The sequence below is a fragment of the Bidens hawaiensis genome, unplaced genomic scaffold (genome assembly GCF_021521415.1).
Source record: "Bidens hawaiensis isolate Kalapana, Puna unplaced genomic scaffold, B.hawaiensis_p1.1 tig00039945_1, whole genome shotgun sequence".
In the NCBI taxonomy this organism is placed as follows: Eukaryota; Viridiplantae; Streptophyta; class Magnoliopsida; order Asterales; family Asteraceae; genus Bidens; species Bidens hawaiensis.
In genome coordinates this window covers 25,469-40,972 of record NW_027497020.1, presented here as the reverse complement: position 1 = coordinate 40,972, position 15,504 = coordinate 25,469, and the positions used below count along the sequence as shown (strand labels likewise).

Here is a 15,504-nt window from a genome sequence, read left to right as displayed (position 1 = left end):
CAATAAAATCGTACACTAAATTACCAAAAATAAATCCCACCATAAGAATAATAACAATAACCCTAATAAAATAATAATATTATTATTAATTATTGCATGCTTTTAGGTGTCACCATCCCCCTTCAAACGCAAATAAACTCACCCTCACCTTTCTTCACTCCTCAACTCTCTCCACCTCCACACACTTTCTCTCTCAACTCTCTCTCCCTTTATATTTTCTACGTTACCACTCGATCGATCAATCCCACAATATTAATGGAAAAACGAAACTCCGAATTCGTCATCGAAGACCTTCTCAATTTACCCGATGACACAGTCGTGGCTGATGAGTCATACGACGTTGTTGGAGACATGCATGTTAATAATGCTGGTACCTCCATGGAGTCCTCGATCATGACCACCACCGTCGACAGCTGTAACTCCTCTGGAGACGGTGGTGGCCGCACCGACATGACTCAATTCTCACATGACCTTTGTGTCCCGGTAATTCATTGTTTTCAAAAAAATAGAAACGTATTTTGCTCATTTGTCGATCACTTGTACCGTATAATAATAAGTTATATGCACATTACTCCTTATGCAGTTTTATTGTATTAATTTTTATTGTTATTTAAATATAACTAAATATCTAAATATTATTAATGAGCTTGAGAAATGTAAATATTTGTGAGAGGTGTAAACGAGTCGAGCTATGTGTTTGAGCTTGACTTGTTTCGGTCATTCTTATAGAGCTCTGACTCTATTTCAAAAGTTTAAGCTTGCCCCGAGTATATTTTTTAAACTTGAACTCAGTTCGTGCTTTATTATTTTTGAATCATTTTATTAATTTGTCCGTATATACATATTTATAACTATAGTTTAATATGTAATTAACATAATATATGCTTGATAGTTTATTTATAATAGTGTTAGCATACAATAATAGTAATTACATATGTAAATATATATTCAATATATTAAATTAAAGTTATATAAATAATATGGTTGTTTAGGCTCATGAAACTTGAGTTTGATAAGTAAACTTCAAGCTCAGGCCCTAGCTTGACAATTCAAATATCTCATGAATGGTTTGGCTTATTTACGTACATATATTTATAATTTTCTTACTTTACAAATCACTCTACTTCTCGAAAATTTAGTAAAAGTACTTAGGTTTTTAATTATCATAATTGCACTAATATTAATGCTAATGAAATTAAAATATATGCAACATCTTATTAATATTTGCTAATTTATAAGTGAATCTTTAAATGACTCAAATTAACATTATTTTGATAGTAGGATGATATGGCCGAGCTAGAATGGCTATCGAATTTTGTGGAGGAATCATTTTCATCTGAAGACATGGAGAAGATTCAATTGTTATCAGGAGTCAAATCTCAACCTGTTAATGTATCCACCAAGACTCATCAATTCCATCATGATATCGATAACCAATCCAATCACTCGATGTTTAACACAGACGTGACGGTTCCAGGCAAGGCACGCACCAAGCGTTCTCGTGCTGCGCCACGCAATTGGACTTCTAGACTCATTAGTCTCTTTGAGCCTTCCATGGGCCCCACCTCTATTCTATCCCCCGAGTCGGAATCTGAAATTGGCTCAAGTTTAATTGGCAAGAAAACAGTGAAACCTCTCCCAAAGAAAAAAGAGGTTTATGACAATGAATCACACAGTGGAGAAGGGCGGAAGTGTCTACACTGTGCCACTGATAAAACCCCTCAATGGCGTACTGGACCACTAGGTCCAAAAACACTTTGTAATGCGTGTGGGGTTCGCTACAAGTCTGGTCGATTGGTTCCTGAGTATAGACCAGCTTCAAGCCCCACGTTTGTACTTGCCAAACACTCCAATTCGCACCGTAAGGTACTTGAGCTAAGAAGGCAAAAGGAGATGCAAGTTTCACACCAACAACCGTTCTACCATCATCAAAATATGATGTTTGATGTTTCCAATGGGGACGATTACTTAATCCACCAACATATTGGTCCGGATTACAGGCAACTAATCTAATTAAGTTGATGTAGTCAACAAGTTGTTCTAGTTTTTTTGTTTTGATGTTTTGAAATTTTTAACCAAAATTTCATAGGGTTAGGAGAAACTTATGAAGTTTTGAAAAAAAATAGTTGAATTTTGGAGGGTAAACTTTAGATTCTTGTAATGTTAATTGAGTTCTGCATGCTATATTTTGGCAAATTCGATCTAGAACTAATTTTTCTTTTCACATTATTCCCTTTTAGTTGTTGTTGTTACATATTGTACTCTCTCTCTCCCTCTATATATAAACATACCATAAAAAGTATTAAAAGAGTATTAAACTAATCAAATATATATGTCTCTGTCAGTATATTAGCAATATTTATACAACTAAGATCATCTATGCATTTAAATAGAATTGTTTTGATTTCATAAAATGCTAAGTTTATTTTTACATAAAGCTATATGAATATATGACATATACGATTTTTATAATAGCTATATTTATTTTTAATAAATTATCCTTATCATAAAGCAATTCACGTGAACCAAGGTTACCATGTGCACAACTTTAATACAATTTTGGAAAATATGATTTAAATAAAAGTTAAACAAATACAGAAATTCATGTGATCATGTGCCTGCCTCCCCTCCAACAACCTCAAGAGAAAGATGTGTATAAGACTATAAGTTTTAAGACCTTAAATCAGGCAGTATCCAATGGGTGGTCTAAAACCACATGCATTCATAATACTAATCTTGATTGTCTCAAAACTTAATTGATAATTTATATGTTTCTTAGAATATAAAATACCATGGTTATATATTTTCTTCCATCATTGTGCCCATTCATGTCGAATTACCATCATATCACATATTTAGTACTTTCTCATAAATCAAAGTGTGTGGTTCAAAATTTCAATTGATTTTGTGTTATATCAACATATATCAATCAATGGTATGTAACTAAAAGCAAACACATCAATGTTAAGTTATAATATACATTAGAACATGTGGAGTACATATTTAATATAAAATAACCATAATCGAGTTCTTAAACCACGTATAAGTCTAAAACAAGAGAAATTTAACCGATTCAATAAAAGGTCAACGTAATCTTTGGTCAATGTCAACACCCAATGTCTAAGCGACCGATATTAGTTAGATTTGTTGGTTGACAATGGAAAAGTGTATAAGCGCCTTGCGTAATCACGTAATAGTCAATGCCACATTAGACGTTTATGGTAGTTTGACACTAACATTATACATTGTTAACCTTACAAATTACAATGACATTTTGCACAAGTTTGTATATGGGGTAATTTCAATAAATCAATTATGACAAACATAACTAGTTTTGTTGGTTATAACTATGTTTCGTATATGTCATGTATTGTTTTAAGAATAATGCAACTAAGTTTTGTAATAAATTGCGCTGTTGAGATCAATGTTAAGATCGATCAAGCAATTATTTATCTACATTACTGATTATTTCGAACACATGAATTGATTTTCTTCGAATGAATCTCTTTAATTAATGATTTCTACCCATAAAGCATTCGGACCCTCCTTCTATCTCCAAAATTATATAGTTAATAGGCTGTCAATTATTACCAAGTTCATGTTTGTGCCTACCTATATGCAATAAATACTACATGCACGTGATATATACTACATGTACGCAGTATATATTACTGTATAAGCATAGTATCATATTATTATATGTAGAATTAATACTGCATTATATATGCAGTATACATCATATACGTAGTCATATATGTAGTACGATATACTACGTACATATATGTAGTATGGAGTACTTATTAGGTTCTTTCACAAAGAATTACAAAGAATTAGGTCTCTCGTTATCCTGTCCCTACATATAGATCGATCATGACTAGTTTGCACTTTTAGCAAGTATATATCCTCTTTCGATGTGCATGAAGCCGGTTAAGCCGTTAGACCATTTCAATAAAATGTTTTTGGTATTTCTTGCAAGATGAGTGTGAGGTGGAGGTGTAAGGGTGGATGGAGTTCTTCTGTAAGAATTACTTTGAAAGGGTTATTTACAATCTTGTGTAAGAGATGTTCTTTTGTAGTTTTTGCTTGTTATAAAAAGAAGAAAGCTAGATGGTGATGAACTTACATGATTTGAATACCTCAAAGGTGATGAACTTACATGACTAGGCTCTAGCTTGGCTAATTTAACTTACAAGAGTTTGAGCTCGGCTCAGCTTGGCTCGTTTCAAGCTCTATTTCAAAAGTTGGGACTCATCTCATGAGTAGTTTTCAACTCGAGCTAAACTCGTTTATTACTTATTAATTATTTTATATAAATTTTATTTTTATATTTTGCAGGTATTATAATTATACATGTTATATACTATTTAGTTATTTTAATTAATAAGTTATATATAACAATAATTATTATTTATATACTAAATTATATAAATAGTAGGTTCGTTTAAGCTTGCGAGTAAACTTGAGCTTGATAATTAAGTTGAGTTCAGACCCATGGCAGTTTATCAACAAGTTTTTAGTTTTTTTTTACTTGACTCAATTAAACTCGGTTCAGTTCAAGCTTTTAACAAGTCGATATCAAAAAGCTTGCTCATGAGCAGCGTGACTCGTTTACATCTTAGTTACCGAAATTTCCAGGTAAGTGTGGGTACACGTACAAACCAAGAATACCAACTCAAACCATAAAAGCCACATGGCACTATATATATTTAATTTAACAAATTATCATAAAAGTTTAAAAATATTTCCTTACATTATTATGAAATGAATTAATCTGTAAACAGTCGAAGATGCTCGTCATACTGTATGCTTGATCCTAGACATCGCTGATCCATATGCTGGTCATGCTCAATTATTATAGTTAAATAATATATCAAGTACGAATATATACATAAATATATAAATAACACTGCTGGGTACGTCTGCAAAAACCAGAAATTCTAAGCATCAATGCATGTTGAAGGATGTATGCATACATCGTAAAATAGGTAAAAAAATTCATTTAAAATTGCTTAATATAGGAATTTTAAATTATAAAAACAAGGGACATATATAATATAGCATGTAAATCTGTAAGAATAACAGTTATAGAACTTAAAAAAGGATGAAAAAAATTAGCCATGGACATCTTTGAACATCAAGCAACATGTACGTAAAGACCCGTCACGTTTTGCTCTTAACTCGTAAGCCGGACTTATGTTGCATACAGGGGCGGATCCAGTGTTTGGTTAGGGGGAGCGTTTGCACCCACTCAAGTCTATAGTTTATTTTATAAATTTATAATATATTAGGTCCAAAGACCTAAGTGACCCATCAAATAAAAAATTTAGTGATTCATCCAAAAACAATTTAGTGACCCATCAAAAGATATTTTGAATGCTTGTGTAATTTGTAGTGTTGAAAAAGAATCACTTTTAAGTGTTACGAATAAAACTATAATTAACCGTTTTCAAAAGATGAAATCACGTAGAGGTTAGTTGTTATATTTATATTGTGTATCTTTAAGGAAATTTATTGTTTATATTTCTATACGTAGTTTGTTTAATGTAAATTTTTTACTCGACTCGTTTCGGTTTGACCCAACCCATTTTTGTTTGACTTGTTTTAGTTTAAACTGACGAGTTCTAGGTACCTTTTTTGCACCCACTGACTAAATTTTCTGGATCCGTCACTGATTGCATAGAGCGCCACTGGTTGCATAGATGCTCTAGTATATACTTTTCGTAGTTGATAACATAGATTTACATTTAAAACAAGTGATTTCTTGTTGTACTGTATAATAGTTAGAAAGGATTTGAACTTCAATGATATTTTCATTAACTTGGTACAACACATATACAGAGATGATTGGCAACAATCATGGAGAGAATATCTCCTTTACAATAGAAGATAATAACAACCAATTAACTAGTCAACTAAGTTTAAAATTTGAAGTTATTTTTGGCGGTTATCACCCCCCCCCCCCTCAAGCGAATAGGTAACGGTCTAACTCGTAGCTTCGTGCGGAAACGTTCAAACAAAGGCCGAGGTAGGCTCTTTGTGAATATATCGGCTACCTGGAGCGTGGTAGGAACAAACTTCGTGCTTAAACGACATGTAGAAACCAATTCTCTAATAAAATGATAATCAATATCAATGTGTGTGGCTCGTTTATGTGAGACCGGGTTTTGACTTAAAAATAATGCGCTTTTGTTTTCACACGATAACATAGGCCGATATGGTGGTAAAGCATATAGTTTACGTAACGGGTGAGTTAACCAGATTATCTCAGCAACGGTGTTAGCCATAGCTCTATATTCAGATTCACAACTTGATCGCGAGACAGTTGGTTGTTTCTTAGCGCTCCAAGAGACTAAATTTCCTGTCACACCCCTATCTTAGGCCTAGGCGTGTGACTCGATAGTTGGTACCACATTTGTAAATAAATCAGAGTTACGATTGTTAGCGGAAGACTTTATATAATATAAGGATTAAAGTTGTAAAATATTTACATTACAAAAGTCGAGACAAAAGTCTTGATTGGATTTACTTGTTTATAAGTTTAACAAAAACATTATATTTTATATTTAAACAAAATTATCCGAGCTATCGAATTCTTGAGCCTTCGTCCTTTAGCTCTAATCTTGGTTACCTGCAAAATGTTATAAAAATACATCAGCAACGAATGCTGGTGAATATGCTGACGCGAAAACATTTTCTTTTACTTTGTTACCCCTCGAGGGTTACGCGTGCCTCGATCCATCTTGGCTTAGGAATAACAAAGTTAAAACAACATCATTATAAACTCGAGCCTCTACCTAGGTCACCCCAGCAAGACACCACAGCGTCCCGACATACTTAGGTACCATAAATATACACAAGGTCATTCTCACTCGAATATACTTTGGTTCGGCCCATCGTGGCTGGAGGTCGTGACCAGGCGTGGTGCGATGTGCCCATCGCATTTTACCACATATGTAAGGATCCAGACAAACGTATACTACAGCCTGAGGGCTAGGCTTTTACTCTTATTCATAATGTTTTTAGAGACACTAAGTCTCATGTAAAGTTTTACACATAACAAGTTTATTTATTTGAAAACAAGTTTGTAAAAGTGGGGCGTATTCACCTTTGATCGGGATCGGTTTCCAACACCGTCCTTGCGTAATCTTTCTTGCTATCTCGCACCTATAATACGAGTATAACTTTTATTAGTCGGATATACAATCCGGCTTAAGACCTTTAGTCTTATTACCTCGATGAACCTTTAGTTCATTTCTTTTACTTTAAAACCTTTACTTTTAAAAGCAATATTTATAAACCTTTAGTTTATTATAAAAATCCGACGTTTTTTCTTTTCTAAGAAACATATTCTTTTTATTTTATCATATAAGAATATCCTTATTACTTTTATAATATTCATAACAAAGAATTATATATATATTTCACACACACATATATATATATACACTTCCATATTTCTTTATTTTCTTTTCTTTGTTATATAATTTCTTTCCATAAACATCGAGCATAATTCCGACTTAGGGCATTTAGCCTTTATAATATTTTATTATTATTTTAGTCGGGTAGTAAGCCTTACCTTTTCTCGGCTTATAATTACCTAGATACTCGAGCAGCACTTCTACGCCACTTAGTCCTTCCAACACTCGCCTTGATAGCCACTTCACTTCGGCACGCAAATCGAGACACCCAATATTCTCGGCGCGCACTTCGAGGTGATCGTCGGGTTGTAAAACCGGCACCACCTTCTTGCTCGGAACGTCGTTGGGGAGTGGTACGAATATCGAGGTATGGCACGTTTATCGAGGAATATGGGCACGGTTTTCGAGGTGTATCGATGGCACGAATCTCGAGGTTTAGAGAGAGAGTAGAGAGATGATTGTAAACTGAATTTTGGTGTTAGTTATGAAGACCCCGGACCTGCTATTTATAGGCAAAAATTTGGATCCCATCGCGGTACGCGCCCGCCTCCTGGGCACCCGTCGTGTACTGCGACGTAGCCTTGGTGACGCACACCGTAGGCCTGCCACGTGTCGTCACGTGGCAGACGGTGTGCCACGTGTTGACACGTGGCGGACGATGTGCCACGTGTCGGGACACGTGGCGACCGGTGTGCCACGTGTGGACACGTGGTGAAAAAAGTGTCAGGCGTGTCATGCCACGTCATCGTGGTACGCTATGACGTAGGCTTAACGGGGATCTCGTATCGTCGTTGACGTCTTCAAGAACGTTAGACCAAGCCCCATCGCGGTACGCGATGGGCTTGTTCTTTGCCCCGTCACATAGCGCGATAGGACAAGAAATCAGATTTTTCATTTCAGCCCTTGGAGTTTGGAAGTTGGCAGAATTGATCCCTAAACTTTGGAAACTTGACATTTTTGGCCCAAAATTCCCATGATGTTACATTTCCACCTAAGTTGATAGAGTAACCATAGGTGGATCGCCTTGTTTCTATACATCTTTCCCAATCAGCATCCGAGTAGCCTACCAAGGCAGTTTTTATTGGTAGATCAAAGGTTAAGCCAAAGGATAGGGTGCCTTTCACGTACCAGAGTATTCGTTTAACGAGCTGAAAATGTGCGGTGGTTGGATTTTAAAGGAATTGGCTAGCTTGATTTACGACATATGATAGGTCCGGTCTTGTTATAGTTAGGTAATGAAGAGCTCCAACTAAGGACCGACATAGGGTAGGATGGTGAAACGGGCTGTCGGTAGAAGTGAATGTGACGGTGGTGGTGAGCGGAGTTGCCACAAGTTTGGCTTCTAGCAGACCGGCTCGAGAGAGGATATCATAGGCATATTTGGCTTGACTTAGGAATAAACCGGAGGAATTTTGATTAACCTCAAGACCAAGAAAATAGTTTGAGTTTCAAAGATCTTTGATTTTGAACTCTTTGTTCAAATGAACAGTGAAGTTATTTATGACTCGGGCATCATTACCAGTGAGTATAATATCATCGACATAAACAAGAAGATAGATTAGCACCTTGTCGGTTTTGTAAATGTAAAGTGAGGGATCGGCTCGACTGCACTTAAAATCGAGAGAAATAAGGAAAGTTCTTAGGCGTTGAAACCAAGCGCGTGGGGCTTGTTTGAGGCCATATAACGCCCGTTTGAGGCGGCACACATGATTAGGAAAGTTTGGATCGATGAAGGCGGGTGGTTGTTCCATGTAAACAGTTTCGGTTAAGTGTCCATTTAGACAGGCATTGTTGACATCGAGCTAACGAAGTTGCCAACCATAAATTGTGGCAAGACTAAGTACAACTCGGATTGTGGCAACCTTTACAACTAGACTGAAAGTGTGAGAAAAATAGAGCCCCTGAATTTGTGTGAAACCTTGAGCTACCAAGCGGTCTTTGTAACGATCAAGAGTACCATCCGCTTTGTATTTGATGCGATATATCCACTTTGATCCAACAACATTGGTGTGGGTGGGACGATGTACAAGTTCCCATGTGTTATTGTTGTTGAGAGCATCAAGTTCATCGCGCATAGCGGTTACCCAATGTTGACTTTTAAAGGCTGTTTTGACCCCTTTTGGTATGGTGGTATCAAAGAGAGCATGATGTAAGCGATTTTTGGAAATATCCGTGAGATCGCCAAATGTTTTGGTTTGTGTATTTGGATTTTGATCGTGTATTCATAGGGTGGGTGGAGGTAGTTGGCGGGTGAATAGGTTGAGTATCTGTTGAAGCCGTGGGAAATGTGGTCGGTGATCTTGGTGGGGTGGGAATGGTTGTAGTGGTTTGGATGGGGTCATTAGGCTGATTTGGTAAGTGGGTTGGAGAGATGTGTGTGGTATGGGCTAGGGTGTTGATAACAGTTTGTGTTGGTCATTGATTTTGGCTTGAGGGTAGGTATGTAGTTGAATGTGGGATATGGTTTGTTTTTGGAGTTTTGTGAGATTGGCTTGAGGGTAGGTCTGTAGTTGAATGTGGGATATGGTTTGAGTTTGGAGTATTGTGAGGACATATTGTACATGGAGTAGTTGAGGTTGAGATTTTATTTGGAGCATTATTTGTGGTAGGTGGAGGAACTTTTGACGTGATAATTGGTTGGGGAATATTGTCATCAAAATTAGAAAACAATAGTTTTCTTTCATCAACCGAGGGAGTGACACCTGTGAATGGAAAAGTGTCCTCATCAAATCTAGCAAGGAGTGTTATGTATACCCGAGAAGTGGATGGTTCAAGACACCGATAGCCTGTTTGTTTAGGATATAACCTATAAAAATGCAAGGTGCACTCCTTGGAAGAAGTTTGTGTTTGGCATAGTCTCGCAGATACGGAAAAACACGACAGCCAAATACCCGAAAACTAGCATATGAAGGTGGTTGTTTGAAAAGAACTTCAAACGGGGATTTTTTTTTCCGAGTAGAGGGGTTGGGAGTAGGTTAATGATGTAGGTGGCAAAAGAGAAGGCATCAAGCCATAGTTTAGCCGGTGCATGAGAATTAAATATCATGGCTAATCCGGTTTCGGTTATGTGATGGTGTTTACGTTCGGCCCGTCCATTTTATTGCGCTGTGTGTGGGCATGGCAGTCTATGATGAATGCCGTGTTGTTGGAAAAGATTTTGAACCCGATTATTTGTGAATTCGGTTCCACTGTAACTTTGGAAAACTTTGACATTACATGTGAATTGATTTTGAACAAAGTTTAGAAATGAGACAAGTACATTTTAAAAATCTGATTTAAACTTTAATGGGTAAAACCAAGTGAAGCGTGAAAAATCATCAACAACTATAACATCATAAAAATGTCCATCAGTGGATGATATGGGCGCGGGACCCCAAAGATCGTAATGAACCAAATCCATTACATGTGAGGATCGTTTTTTATTTTCAACGAAAGGTAAATGATGTTCCCTGGATAATTGACAAGACGAACATAAAAACATGTCCAAGTTGAAATAAAACAGAACTAATATCAAACGATACATGGCCTAAACAGCTATGCCATTTATTGAATGAAGCTCGAAGATGAGGAGCAGCAAGAGCAGCAACAAACGACTTGTGACTTTGGGAAAGCACATAAAATCCGTTTTCACATGTGCCTCTAGCGAGAACCACTGCCGTTTTTCAATCCTGAATGTGAAAGATATTGTTAGAAAAAAGAACATCAACAGGTGAATCGTTCGTGAATCTACTAATGGAAAGTAGATTTTGTGTAAGTTTTGGAACAACAGGCACATTATGTGATGGTATGTTATTGATTTTTGTGTTACCAATTTGGGTGACAGGTAGAGATTGACCGTTACCGAATGTAACACGAGTATTACCCGAACGACATGGATTCTTTAACCATCAATCGATTGAAGAATATGAGCCATGGTCCCCGAGTCGGCAGTCCAGTCTGGAGTGTTCTGGGCTATGTTGTGTTGGAAACTGCGGTGTATCAATCAAATACCAATAACAGATCTCAGATCTGTATATAACAGATTAATACCTTAACTATAGATCTAGCTCATCATTACCTTAGATTAAGTGTTGTATATGTATATGTATTATCAGTATAAAAGTATTAGTAATGTTATAATATTAGTATGAAGATCGAGAGAGGATTTGAACAGGGTTTCGTTAATTAACTCTCAAAACTTAACTTAAAACGTGAACAGGGGTTCACTATAAATAGAAGATAGGTCAGGTTCGCTAAAATTCCCTAGCGAACCAGACCTACTTCGTTACATACATAAATAAAAAAAATCTCTTAACGAATCATCCTCTGATTCGTTAACATCCCCTAACGAATCAGATGGAATAGCCTTAAGTCTTAGTTCGTTAACATCCTCTGATTCGTTAACATCCCCTAGCGAACTAGACATTACATTAGAGAACTAGAGAATAACTTAATAGTTTATTACATTAAACATAAACCAATTACGTTAACGATAATTACAAAGACTCAAGACGCAAAACCGTGCACTAACAGACACCCCCTCGTCTTGAGCTCTTTTGTCTTTAAGTTACTTGAAGCTCTTGGACTGCCAGTCTCTACAACTATGAATTCCATTTTCATGACAAACACGCACAACACGTTGGAATTGCATAGCCAGGTCGTAGTCTTCATTGCGCTCGATCAGAAACTGTTTCCTGTGTAGCACGTCATTGTCTGTTTCAGATAAATTAACCAACCACATCGGGTCGATTATCTTGATAAACTCAGTCTTCAGTCCTTTACCAAGTACAATGACGACCTCGCCCGTACGATTGTCATAGTACCAGTGGTTGAATGAGTGATGCATGTGTTGGTGCATCGTCTTCAGCGGCACTGGTTTCATCGTCTTCGGCGGCTTTACTTTAAGGACAAGTTTCTTCCAGCCAGTCTTTGGATCAATCTCGTCAATACGTTTACGTCTAGGGACCTGGGGCTTGAAGAACTTGAACCCATGATTGACTTCGAACAGCAAGTGTTGATGAAACCACTCAGCTGTCCGTCCGGATGCCACCACGATTGATAAATGGACGCCTCGCGAGGGTACGAACATCCCAACGCGGTAGTGTAAGAATGTCCATTATCTTCTCGTAGTACTGAACTCCCTTTTCCCATTTAACTATACATACCTTAAGCTCGGAATCATATAGCCATGAGACGATATCACCATGAACCTTGGATACAGTCTTGAAGGAAGTCACTTGGTTTTCTTTGACCCATTCACCTGCTATGTCTTTCCGTTCTTGATCAACAAATAGATACGCCTTGATAATCTTACCCGCAGCTTTAAATCTGAACCATTTAGCAATATCATCATCACTTGGGTTCACAATTGAGTCAAAGCGAGTATCCACAAATTTCTTTCCCTTAGTTATCTTCTCCAGATCATCCTCAACTGCTTTATAAGTCTGCTCATTAAATACCGGAGCACCTTGATCAACGTTTGTGTGTTGATACAAGTCAGGATACTCCTCAGCAGTGACGTCTTCCATCTCAACATCCTTATCTTTATAAATAAACTCCGTGTTCATTTGAATAGACGGGTCATCTGTTAAACCTTCCTCATTCACCATCTCAACATCTGGCTCTGTCTCTAACACGGTTAATTGTTCATCATTTAACCCTAGCAGTATGGAATTCTGCTCTCGTGTTAGGGACCTATCAACGAACTCACCAACTTCAATCTCATTAGCATTCACCATGCTCCTAATCACCCCCTTTCCATCCATAAATATTACCGTGTCAGCTTCAATCATCTCAATTGGTTTAGTAGCCGAATAATCACGATAAACAACAATCTGTTTTTCTGAATCATCAACAGAACTCGTACCCGCACCAGAAGCTGGGTCTTGAGTTTGTTTAGGCTCACCACCAGCACCAGACTCATCATCATCAGGATCTTCCTCATCATTCTTGATCTTCTTTAAAGCTGGGTCTTGAGTTTGTTTAGTTTCACCCCCTGAGACTCAACAATCTCACATAAGGCCTTAGTTTCTTTTTGACAGAAAGAAACATAACTAAGTAGTTTCTTCTGATTCTCCAATAAGCGTTCTTGATTCAACCGATCAGCAGACATCTGGTTCTCATACAGATGCAAAAGATTTAAAAGCATTTATGTCTGACGATTTGGTGGCAAAGCATACAAGGATGGACGAACTGGTTGGATTGGACCTTGAGGCCTTGTAATTCTCATAAATGAGAGATCACTAGGAGGAGGAGGCCTCATAGATGTTGTTGGAGGAACTTTAGCCACTGTATCAGTCGGCAAAGGTATTTCAGTTAACGCTGACTGAGGAATCATACCTAACTGCTCATGTGGAACCATCGTCGTTGTTAAAGTCATTGCCGGAGTGCTAGTTATAACTGGCACTACCGGACGTTGAGGCGTTGGTTGACGAGGTGGTGGCACACCGATGATTACACCAGCCCCAGCAGATACACGTCTCTTCTTTGATGGCTCACCAGTTGCCACTTCCTTGCCTTTTCTCTTTCTTTCTCGTTGAGCTGCAATAGTGGCAGCTAATGCAGCTTCAACTGCGGCCTGTTGCTCTCTAAGAGCTGCATCACCATTACCACCATTGCCACCTTCATTACCACCATCATCTCCATCATCACCATCGTTCCCACCTTCTCCTTCCTCACGCTCGAAATCTGAATCATCATGAATCCAGCGATCCTCGGAAGGACATACATAATTAGGATTAATGATATGTCCAATCAGTCGTTTATCTGCTGGCTTACCCTTCATATAAATCAACATTCTATGAATGGTATCAGCTTTCATGTGTTCCAATGGAAGCACATCATTCACCTGAGTTTGATCAATAGCTAAATTGGGAATTAAGTCTTGAATGATCAGCTGTAGGAAGCGAGCATACATTAAAAATTTCTTCTTTTGAAGTGTTTGCTGAACTTGTTCTTTCAGATGATCATAAACTAGCTCAGAGTAGTTAAAAGGCTTGTTGAGAATAAGAGCAACGAAAGCCGACTGTATACTACTTCTGCATTTATCAAAACCACCACGACGACCACTCATACAATGAATTAAGACATGGAGAAGATATTTGTATGGTGGACATAAGCCATTCTTGTTCAGCATAGAGTCATCAATACTCCCACCATATCGCAGACGAGTAAACAAACCTTGATCAATTGCTTGTCAAATTCACTCGGGTTGTTATCATTGTCTCCAAATTGAAGCACACGGCGAATCACTCCCACATCAATGGTAATAACAGTTTGATTAATCGTAGCTCGAATGTGGTTCTCCACCTCAACAACCTCAGCAGTATCCCAAAACTGCCTAATAATACTCAGATACACTTTAGGTCGAGCAGTGATTGCATAACGTATCACCAAACGTCTTGAGAATGTTAACATGTCTCCGAACACATCAACGTCAGCAATATCTTGATCAATATAAGCACAGATATTGTGTTTTGGATCATAAGGTAATAACACAACATCTTCCTGCTGTTCTTGAGGTGGTTGCTCTTGTGGTGGTTGTTCTTGTTGCTCTTGATCAGCAACCGGTGGATCTTGATTTACTTGATCAACCATGATTACTGAATAGATTTTAGAACAGGTATTAGTAAAATAACTAAAATCTCGTGTGTAATTAATGTATTTACGCGTTTAGACGATTGGAGTAATTTATTTACTTTAAAATGTAATCTTAAAATTTAATTAAATAATTAAAAAGAAATGTCATTCGTGTGATTATCAATATGATTCGTTACCATCCAGTAACGAATCAAGCGATTCGCTATCATGTAAATAGGTTAACGAAGTAGACATAGCGAATTACTAGGTAAAAGGACAAACTAGAATCTAGTTCGTTAGATTTTGACGAATCCACATTTGATTCGTTAATTAACTTATTCGCTTAATCTAAATCGTGTATTTCCTTAAGAATTGGACACGAAGCAGTTCCAATTCGCTAAAGATAACGAATGGTCAAGAATTTAGACTTAATTTTGACACGCATTGTCAAATTCAAAATTAATAAGAACACCGACGGTCAACTGGACAAAAAACCAGATTCAATTAGCTCATGCTTATCGTTGAGTAA

General features: G+C 37.2%; 1 pseudogene; it reads left to right on the top strand.

Annotated features, from left to right (window-relative positions):
- The first annotated feature begins 255 nt into the window (after positions 1-255).
- Positions 256-2,154, top strand: LOC143591589 (GATA transcription factor 12-like; annotated as a pseudogene).
- The last annotated feature ends 13,350 nt before the right edge of the window (positions 2,155-15,504 follow it).